This window comes from Trachypithecus francoisi, unplaced genomic scaffold (genome assembly GCF_009764315.1).
Source record: "Trachypithecus francoisi isolate TF-2019V2 unplaced genomic scaffold, Tfra_2.0 Lachesis_group0, whole genome shotgun sequence".
Classification (NCBI taxonomy): domain Eukaryota; kingdom Metazoa; phylum Chordata; class Mammalia; order Primates; family Cercopithecidae; genus Trachypithecus; species Trachypithecus francoisi.
Window position 1 is genome coordinate 102766193 of NW_022681453.1, and position 11436 is coordinate 102777628.

The following is an 11436-nucleotide window of genomic DNA, read 5'->3' on the forward strand; positions in this document are numbered from 1 at the left end:
TGACATCAGCATTTTTCAAAATGTGGGATTCAGAAAAGTGAAAAGAGACAAAGGGAAATAGAATTGAGTTTCAAGCAAGTCAAAGTATGACTGTAGGAGGGGGTGGGGTTGTGGGGAAACTCTGGCTCACCTATCTCTGTCCAGTGGTTTTCTGGTTACTTTCATAGTAGCTTCTGGAAGTCCCCAGTAAAAACAGATGTTCAGCACCTCTACCCCATTGTTATACTGGGGATATTACAGACGATTCACTAAGCATGCAGGCAACTTGATTAAACTTCTGGCTTTGAGATTCTGCCTGCTTCCTCCTGAGACTCTAAGTAGACGGCTTGATAGAAATTGCAGCCCCAAGCAATAATTGCCCTCAGCTATTTTCATCCGTCTTACATGCACGAAGTTCCATGCTCTAGCCTGCTGTTTCATAGAGAGAAACTGATTTTAGTCACCATAATCTCAAGAGGGGCATTTTAATTCCCAATTATGCTACAGAAAATGACCTCCCGGCCACTCTTTTCTGCCTCAGGTCTTGCAGTCCAGCTGGCCTCAGGCATTAGTCCTACCTTGTTGAGTTTCTATTTTATTTCTGATCTCCTAGGATTTTTATCTTATATTAGAGTATGGTCTTATCTTTTTTCTTGTCAAATAATATATCTATTTTTGCTATACGCTAAGTGGTAAGGGGATTTTAAAGTACATCTTAAAAACATCTGGACTAAAAGCTGTTCATACTTTTATGATAGATAACTGCAAAAAAAAGTTCATTTATTTTCTTCTTTATCCTGGAAGTGCGACTTCAAATTTGGAAGGACTATCTCAGATGCCTGTGACTTTAATTAGCTAACTATATGTAAGATAGTTTCAGGGCAAAGTGATTTGTTAAAACTGGGCTCTTTCCATAAATAAAAGCAAGTGAATATAGTATATAATACTATATATAATCCTAAAAATATTAAATTTCTGTATAAAGTCTGTTTCACAATAATAATAGTATTAAGAGAGTGGGTAGCCATTTAAAAAATTAAACATACCCCATGGCAAACACTGTTGGCTGCATTCTGCCCTTCCTTAATAAAAGAACCCTGACATTGTTTTGGGTACCAATAAGCTCAGGTAGAAAACTATACCTACAGGCATCCTTGCAGGTAGTGGTGGCCACATGACATATTTCTAAACATTGAGATGTAAGCACAAGTCTCCCCAGTAAGGCTTCTGGGAAGGCTATTTTATCCTGATAAAAAGAAAAAAGTTATCAACCACCTTTCCCATTTACCCTTTTCCCTTCTTTGTTTCTGATATAGAGGCTTAATACCTATAGTGTAGCTACCATCTTATAACCATAAGGATAAAAGATGCAGGCCAAGTATAGTGGAGAAGAAAGATGAGTCTAGGACTTTGAGCAACAACTCCAATCCTGTTAATACTTACCTTCCAACTACTTTTAACATGAAAAAGACAAAACTAATTATCCATTTGTACCATTTGCCTTTTTTGTCAGGTTTCTATTACAGGCAGCTGAACTCCATCCTAATTATCCTATGCTTTTATTATGATCCAGTTCAATAAGGCCAAGCTTTCATTCAATACCATTTTTCTTTTTTTTTTTTTTTAGTATGGCCCAGGTTGGAGTATGGTGGCGCGATCTTGGCTCACTCAAATCTCCACCTCATGGGTTCAAGCAATTCTCCTGTCTCAGCCTCCCGAGTAACTGGTACTACAGGCACAGGCCACCACACCTGGCTAATTTTTGTGTTTTTAGTAGAGACGGGGTTTTGCCATATTGGTCAGGCTGGTCACGAACTCCTCAATACCCTTTCTTTATGTACAGCTTATGTATATCATTATAATGCGAGTGTTAATTTTATGTATAATTACTATTACTATTAAAATGATTAGATACATTTAAATTTTATAAATATTTTTACTCAGAATATAGGTTCAAATAGTAATAGGGCGAAAAATGATCTTCAAAAGTGTGTGCTTTCTTTTCCTCTTGTAGTATGACATCAGAAAATGAGGTGGTGGGAGAGAAGGAGGTCGACCTCAGGATTTCTTTTCAAGACGAGACTATTGCACAGTTGAGGAGAGAAGGCAGCACACACCCTCCAGCGGTGAGGTCCTTCAGGGAGGGAGTGCCTCAGCTGCAGAGACGTCATCATCTACTATTGCCCGTACCTAGTGAGTAAGAGAGCAGTGGTATATGGTGCAGACATTTTGGTTTGATTCAGGACAATATTACAGGCTCCCCATCAGATGAATCAAGGGTTTGTTGGATTTCAGTTGCAGTTCAACATCTTCCTCTGTCCAATACCACTGATTTTGTCTTCTTTCCATGGGTATTAATCTCTAATAATCATTCTACATGTTAAATACCACCTCAGGATCTGCTTCCAGAGAACTCAACTTGTAATAGTTGGTATTGGAAGTGACCCAAGAAAGTAGGCGGTCAGATGCGATTTCAGAGCTGGACACCTCACCACCTGGCCAGCAGTGAGAACACTAGAACTAGCAATAGATGGAGCACAGGCAGCTGCTGGCACAGTGTGGCAGTCCAATTGTTAAAACTATCAGCAGTGATGAATTGGGAGACTATTCCTGTAGGACAGAGTTCGCTAGTCCGTGTGATATGTTACCTATTTGACATGTAGGATATAGTGGTTATAAGAATAAGAAACTGAATGGCTATTGCTATGTGGTTTCCTGTGAAAAAACAATATGGAACTGAGGCTGAGTAATGAGCAAACTGAAACAGGTGTGTAAGCCAGGGCCATCTTTGGTGGCATGCAAGGAAGCCATCGCCTTTAGCAGGAGAGCAGAGGGAAAAGAATGGCCAACGTAAAAATTGATAGGACTTTTTTTTTTTTTTAATTTGGAGCACTCTTCCAAGAGACAAGACTTAACATCATGGTGAAGCCCCCAGGAAGTGATGTTAATTGAGTATTAAGATGGCTCCTAAATGCCTGGGAAAAGTGATGGTAAATTTCACGGAGTGAATTGAAATGCCAGAATTGCCATGACAAACAACAAAGGATGGAATTATGATATGGTTTGGCTGTGTTCCCACCCAACTCTCAACTTGAATTGTATCTCGCAGAATTCCCACATATTGTGGGAGGGACCAAGTGGGAGGTAACTGAAACCTGGGGGCTGGTCTTTCCCATCCTATTCTTGAGACAGTGAGTAAGTCTCACAAGATCTGATGGGTTTATCAGGAATTTCTGCTTTTGCTTTTTTCTTTTCCTCTTGCCACCACCATGAAAGAAGTGCTTTCACTTCCTGCCATGATTTTGAGGCCGCCCTAGCCCATGTGGAAATGTAAGTCCAATTAAACCTCTTTTTCTTCCCAGTCTCTGCTATGTCTTTATCAGCAGTGTGAAAATGAACTAATACAAATTAAAAACTTCAGGAAAACAGGCATGTTGAAGGTATACATTATGTATGGCCAGAGACATATCACATAATTACGACCCACAGAATACCCAGAGGCTGCATCCTTCACCCAGTTCATGAGAAATGTTCTGGTAAAGAGGCACAAGGATCAATGAAACAGCATAGTCAATTGTTCTTCTCTGGAGCCCAGAGGAGAACTAGACTATATTGGATGGACAGTGGTCCTAGTTTTAGCAACATAAGCTCCACATCCCAGGAAACCCCTCAGTTCTGGAAAAACCCAGATATTTGGTCATCCAAGTTAATATTAGAACCTGTTACAGAACTCAGCTTAAAGATAGCATGGTAAAGCTAGAATCCTGAAATACAGTACAAGTGGATGCGTTTAACTTTCAGAAGTTGGAGCAGGGGGAGAGGATCACAATTATTTCAACAACCTCCAAAGTCAAAATGCCAACCAAAAAGTTTTGGCCCTGATAGAGCTATAAATATGCTTGATAAATACAGTGTTCTTTGAGGGCAGATGATAAGGGTAGCACCCAGCAGGAAAAAGTCAAGGATGAGTGACTTATTGGATGAAAGCTGTTCTCCCAATTAAAAGTTTTGCTTTTTGTGTGTGGTTTCCACACATAGGCACTTGACCACCCTGTAATCCATCAGCTGAGGAGCTGGCTGGGTACTTAGAAGGACTCATGCTATGAAAATGTGGCAAGTGTACAAGCTAATGACTCTTCCAATTATTGCCTAAAAGGGACATGTAGCCATTTACACAGACTACTGAGCACCGGGATACCCAGTCTGTGAATACCCAGACATTCTGAGAATTGATGGACACTGGATCTGAGAAGACATTATTAGCTAGAGTCCTAGAGCATTATCATAGCACCTTTAGGGTAGGGGTATATGAGGCTGAGGGGATAGATACATAACTGGGACTGACATAATTGGCAATTGACACAATTTCAAAATTGGATTCTTAGACTGTAGGGCAAAGGCTATTATAATGGTTCAAGTCAAGTAGAAGCCTTTGTAATTACTCACATTAACCCATGATAGTAAATCAAAACCAATATTACATCCCGGTCAATAGACATTGGTAGAAATTAGTTCCACCCTTAAGAATCCAAAGGATTTATGACTAGTAGTATCTGCCATATTCCTCTTTGATTCACCATTGTGACTCTTACAGAAATGAGATGTATCCTGGAGGATGATTATAGACTATTACAAACTCAACCAACTGTAGACCCGATTCCAGCCATTGCTATAATAAATGTTTAAAAATCTTCAAACACATAGTATGCAGCCAACAATTTTTCCACTGAACCCTTTTCCATCATTATCAGCAGAGTATGAAGTAGATAACTGAAGATTCATGTGGAGCAGACAATGTGCATTTCCACATTTTCCCTAAAGCTATGTTAATATCCTGCACTCTGTTATAATATAGAACAAAGTGACTTGGGCTGTCTGAATATCTTGCAGAACATCAAATTGATTTTACATGGATGGCATTGTATTGATTGGGTAGGATGAGCAAGACTGGACAGACTGGAGCCCTTGATAGGATACATTACCTGGGGACTGAGAGATTTATCATGTGAAAAACAGTAGTCTGTTCTATTCATAAAATTTTTAAAGATCTGGTGTTCAGGGACATGCAAAGAAATAATGTTCAAAGTAAAAGACAAATTACTATACCTTACACTGCCTGCCACAAAGAAGGAAGCACAATTCCTGGTGGGTCTCCTCAGATTCTGGAGACAGCAAATTTCATACCTAGGAATATCTTGTTTGTTCAATGATACATCTTCTCTGACTAGAAAAGCTCTATTTCCATAGCAGGTACCAAATAATTTTTTTGCTGAATACCTGTATCAGTTAAAAAAACTGTCTGAACACTGGAACATATATATATGCCTCTCTCTACATTTCCATAGTCACTACTCTAGGCCAAGCTTGTCCAACCCACGGCCCACGGGCAGCATGTGGCCCAGGTTGGCTTTGAATGTGGCCCAACATAAACTTGTAAACTTTCTTAAAACATTATGAGATTTTTTTTTGGAATTTTTTTTACCTCATCATTTAGCTACCATTAGTATTAGTGTATTTTATGTGTGGCCCAAGACAATTCTTCTTCGAACGTGGCCTAGGAAAGCCGAATGATTGGACATCCCTGCTCTAGGCCAAATATATTTCTTTGCATCTCACCAACTGGTATACTTTCTTAACTTAGATTCTCCTTCCTTTCTTCCTTCCACATCTACATCCATTTCCTACACTCATTCCAGAGTCATCCATTAATCTCCAAGTTATTTACAAATTCATTTCTAGTCTTTCAAAGCCTTCCTATTTCTCCTAGAATAGTGACAAAACCATAATATATCCTATAAAATCCCATAGTCAGATTTTAGTCTATTTCTGCCTATACATTCCAGGCTTATTCTCTCTGATCCTCTTTAAAATAGTATATGTTATGAAAAGTGCTGAAATGTATCAACTTGTTTAATTTGTAAACGAACACTTCTCAAACTTGTTGACTATAATCCTTTTTATCATAGAATATCTATTAACCACTAAAAATTTAAAAACGATACTCAATTTTCATCTACAACAGTGAACAGTTTTTAGTACTGATGGTGAAAGGAGGTGGATGTAGTTGTATAAAGTAGTTCAGAGATCTTATCTATGGGATATGTCAGAATATGCTTAATATTCTTACCAGCCATCAATCACAAATACATGTGTGTCACTATGATACAAACATGACTTTGGAGCTTTATGTATATGTTTAAAGGATTCTAAGATTATTTTGGTAAAATTTAACACACACAATTTGTGAAAATCTCATATCTATTACAGGCTCTCCTAAAATCTCTTTAACCCTCATGTTTATTCCTTATTTAGAGCTGATGTCTTCTCTTCAGCGCCAGAGGCCCTGGAGAATACAGGGTATATTTGGATTCCTCACAGTGACTGAAATCAAGTAGAGTATTATTGACATGACTGATAAAGTTAAAAAACAAAGCATAATGCTGACATTTGTGGAAAACCATTGCCATAGACATGTGTAAAGATTTTCTATTTTTAGAAGAGTAAAATTATAGTATCATACTTGCTGCTCAAGAGAGTTACAATGTTTTGCCCTCCAATGGCCTATGAAGAATACAAGAAGCCTGAGTTTTAAAAACTTTCCCAAGGTAGGTGATTATTGTATTGTAATAAATAGCATTGTTTTACTGAATTTGACTGACAGCTTACAGTCATCATTCCTTTTAAGAAACCATCTACAGCAGAGCATGGCTGTGCTTCTATTACAAAAGTTATAGGATGTGGCTCCTGTATGCTTTGAAGTCCTCACTAATCATGAAACATTTATTTTCTTTCTCTTTTTCTCTACTTTCTCATACTTTAAACAATTTTCTGCCATGTTTTCTACATTTTTGCTCATCATCTATTCAAATATATGAATCTTTCTCCAAAACTCTTCACGCCATACTAAAAGTCTTCTATATTCCTTCACAGCAGCACATCATTATGTATTGATCTTAATTCATTTCTTACATCTAACCTCTTAGCTAAAGACTCACTTACCTAATTGGAAGGGAGAAAAGTGCTCATTGTCATGAAGAATTTAGATTGACAGGTTATTAGTTTGATAAAGCCAGAGTGACAGAGATGGGTCATAAATTGTCCAAAGCAGAAACAACATTTTCACACTTTTAATCTCAGTATATTATATGAATATTCTGTTAGTGATACTAATCTGATAACTATAACTTAGATGTACACAAATATCAATATTTTTATGACAAAAATATTTTAGGTGTACTCATTTCTTTTTGCAATGATAGCGAGATAATTAATTTTAATTTAATTATTCATTTATTATTTCTGGCTTAATTATCAGTACAATTTGGACAAGCTATGTAAGAAAATTCAAGAATTAACATTGGGTCACAATTAAAGAAAGCTCCGTTTCTGGGTTTTCACGCCATTTGAAGGACTCTTTCTTACTCTCCTCTGTCTTACTGGCTCATCTCTTGGAGGAAACAGGGACAACATAGGAATATCTTGTGGGCGCATGCAGTGGTGATGAGATATTCACGCCTGGTTGTGTGGTTCTCCTTAGTGACTTTCTCTGCTAGTGTCCTCATCATATGCCAGCTGTGAGTGGTGTTCTTCCCCTATAAAAAAGAAGCTCTGGTGGGATCTGCAGATTTTGCCAGTCAGAAAACCATCATTATGGTTACTATTTTTCATATATGTGTGTATATATAGAAATAGCTAATGATTTTATGTTTTGAAATTTTTCTAATACAGATAAGCCACAAATACCATTCCACGCTCTGTTTTACTTTAATGTCACAAGTGTTTATATATTATATTTCAATTAACAGTCAGTTTTACAATTCAACTGTGATTTTTTGTTTTACCATTAGTAATTGAGAACTCTATCTTTATATTGAAACGTATAAATATTTTTTAATTGTCCTTTGCTCATTTTACTTGAATTTATTTCTGTATTCCACACCCATAGATGTCTTGATTGTAAAGAATATATATTAAGATCTAGAGTTTCTATTTAGTGCTTTTGCAAAATTACTCTTACATTTTTATGGTTTTTTTTTTTTTTTTTTTTTTTCTTTTTTGAAACGAAGTCTGGCTCTGTCGCCCAGGCTGGAGTGCAGTGGCCGGATCTCAGCTCACTGCAAGCTCCGCCTCCCGGGTTCCCGCCATTCTCCTGCCTCAGCCTCCCGAGTAGCTGGGACTACAGGCGCCGCCACCTCGCCCGGCTAGTTTGTTGTTGTTGTTGTTGTTGTTGTTGTTGTTTTAGTAGAGACGGGATTTCACCGTGTTAGCCAGGATGGTCTCGATCTCCTGACCTCATGATCCGCCCGTCTCGGCCTCCCAAAGTGCTGGGATTACAGGCTTGAGCCACGGCGCCTGGCCCGTTTTTATGGTTTTCAATCCTTGATTGAAGTATTTAATATTGTCTTTATCTCTTGAATTAAAAAAGCATAGTTATTTAGAAGCTAATTGTCTGATAATTCTAATATTTGAACTTGTTGATTGTGAGACAGATACTGTACTTAATGAAATTGTAGAAATAATTCGAGTTCTTATATGATGTTATCTTGCTTTAGGAAAGATTATCATTTGCTCTGACAAATGCTAAAGTCAATAACCGACAATCTCTCTGTCAGGGGTTGAAATTATCTAGGTTAGGCTGGCCAACATGGGGAAACCCTGTCTCTACTAAAAATACAAAAAATTAGCTGCACTTGGTGGTGGGAGCCTGTGATCCCAGGTACTCGGGAGGCTGAGGCAAGAGAATTGCTTGAACCTGGGAGGCGGAGATTGCAGTGAGATCATGCCACTGCACTCCAGCCTGGATGATAGAGCAAGACTCCATCTCAAAAAAAAAAGAAATGTAACTTTTAGCAATCCCATTACTGGGTATATACCCAAAGGATTATAAAATCATTCTACTGTAGAGACACATGTACACGTATGTTTATTGCAGCACTCTTCACATTAGCAAAGACTTAGAACCAACCCAAACGCCCATCAAAGGCAGACTGAATAAAGAAAATGTGGCACATATACACCATGGAATACTATGCAGCCATAAAAAGGATGAGTTCATGTCCTTTGCAGGGACATGGATGAAGCTGAAAACCATCATTCTCAGCAAACTAACACAGGAACAGAAAACCAAACATTACATGTTCTCACTCATAAGTGGGAGTTGAACAATGAGAACACCTGGACACAGTGAGGGGAACATCAAACGCTGGGTCCTGTCAGGGGGTCAGGGGCTAGGGGAAGGAGAGCATTAGGAAAAATACCTAATGTAGATGATGTGTTGATGGGTGCAGCAAACCACCATGGCACGTGTATATCTATGTAATAAAACTGCACGTTCTGCACATGTATTCCAGAACTTAAAGTACAATAAAAAAAAAGAGTGGTAACTATCAAAAAAAAAAGGCATCTGCACCATTGCAATGACTTAAATGGACTCTAGTCAATCTGAGTTTCTTTTCTTTTCTTTTTTTTTTTTTTTAATTACCCCTTACTGCTCAGATGTAGATTCTTAGGCTTCCAGTGTGAAGGGATGAGAGTTCACTAAGCCATTTTCTGAATTTTAATTTGTGCCACTCTAGACTCTCAAGGTTGTCAAAAGCATTGCACAATCTCTAATCCACGTCTTTGAGATCAGCAACTCTCTCCAAAGGCAAGAGACCCCAGTTTAAATTAATAACCTTGGATTTTTGTGGACCTATACTGATATGGTTTGGTTCTGTGTCCCCATCCAAATCCCATCTCGTAGCTCCTATAATTCCTACGTGTTGTGGGAGGAATCTGGTGGGAGATAATTGAATCATGGGGGTGGATCTTTCCCTTGCTAGTCCCATGATAGTGAAAAAGTCCCTGATGGTTTTAAAAATGGGAGTTTTCCTGTGCAAGCTTTCTCTTTGCCTGACGCCATTTATGTAAGACATGACTTTCTCCTCCTCGTCTTCTGCCGTGACCGTGAGACTTACCCAACGGTGTGGAACTGTAAGTCCAATTAAACCTCTTTTTTTTTTAAATGCCCAGTCTTGGGTTTGTCTTTATCAGCAGCCTAAAAACAGACTAACACATCTATTTATTTACTGCCTAGTCTGCCACCTCTTTCAAGTAGGCATTTTTAATATTTCACACATCATTTATAAATATCCCCTATATAGATGGTCTGCATTATCTAATTTTTCCTTCTAAAATGCATTTTTATAGTGTGTTGAAGCTTATTTATATTGAACACTATTGCTGTTTTGATTTCATAAGTAAAGTATCTAAAGTCCAGAGTTTGTTAATACTCTGCCATCCAGTGAATATGTAAGAGTTCCATGATTCCAAAAAAATGCTGTTTATTCTACTAAAAAAAAAATCACAGTTTTGTTACTGCTTCTACTTTTGGAAATCATCTGATCATCTGGTAAGCTTCCAATCTTTCTATTAAGGTTGTCTTGTAAAAAAAAAAAAGAAAAAAAAAGAAAGAGTATCATATACTTAATTTATTATACATTTAATTATAATTCTCCTACTTCATTCTTCAGCAACTAGGAGAAAAATTGAATTGATCTGCTATTGTTTATACATTTTTGATCTTTTGACTCAGAGAGAGAACATACATTTTATAACATTAAAGAGTAACATCACATGTATGTGTATGTGTATAAAAAGGTATGCAATCACTATATATATATAGAGAGAGAATAGATTTATGTTGTGCACATATAAATATCTCTATACATATTTACATAGATGCAGGTATAGCTATCTGTAGTTATAACTATATAGATATACACATGATATATACTTATGTATGTTTTCGTGTGTGTATGTGAGACACTTAAAACAATATATTAAAACCATAAGGATAAAACGGTGAATAAATCAGTATTTAAATTTATTTCATTATAGTTGGTCAAATAATATGTGGTACATTTATTGTTAAATATATTTTTATAATATTCTGAAAATGTGACTATAATAGAAACATTAATTTGCCTAGAAACCTATTCGAAGGATTTAAAAGGACACAAGAAATCTTAAATGAGCTTGTGTTACAAGTTGTATGTAATGCAAACATGAAAAAAAAAAAAAAGACATTTCTCAGAATATTATACCATTGTTGTCACGGGATCCCTGGGGTGCTGCTCTTCCAGCTGGAAGCGTCTGTGGCTGATGATGCCTTTGCCCGAGTTTGCTTGGGCCTCCTGGGCTCATTCCACCTCCTCGGCCTGGCAGGCTGCACTGGGCTCGTGCTGCCAGCCGGAATCCCACAACTGCTGACGCAGATCAGCAAGGGATGCATAAGTGAGTAAGCACGGGGGCCAGCCATTGCACACAGCCAGGCAGCTATCGGCTGCTGCAGCGAGGAGAACAGCTGCAGGTGCCAGCACATGTGCCAGCTCCGTGGGAGGCTGTGACTAGACCAGACATACTGCAAGCAGTTTCTGCTGCGGGCCCTGGGAACGCAATGGCACCTCGAAGCTTGGA

The 11436-nt window shown here is 37.9% G+C and overlaps 1 long non-coding RNA gene across 2 annotated transcripts in view; it reads left to right on the plus strand.

Annotated features, from left to right (window-relative positions):
• LOC117076885 overlaps window positions 1–3768 on the plus strand; it is a 30346-nt gene extending 26578 nt beyond the window's left edge. For both annotated transcript variants that reach the window (XR_004434527.1, XR_004434521.1), the window contains 2 exons: window positions 1994–2172; window positions 3256–3768. This is a non-coding gene — a long non-coding RNA (uncharacterized LOC117076885). The remainder of the gene's footprint in view (window positions 1–1993; window positions 2173–3255) is intronic.
• The last annotated feature ends 7668 nt before the right edge of the window (window positions 3769–11436 follow it).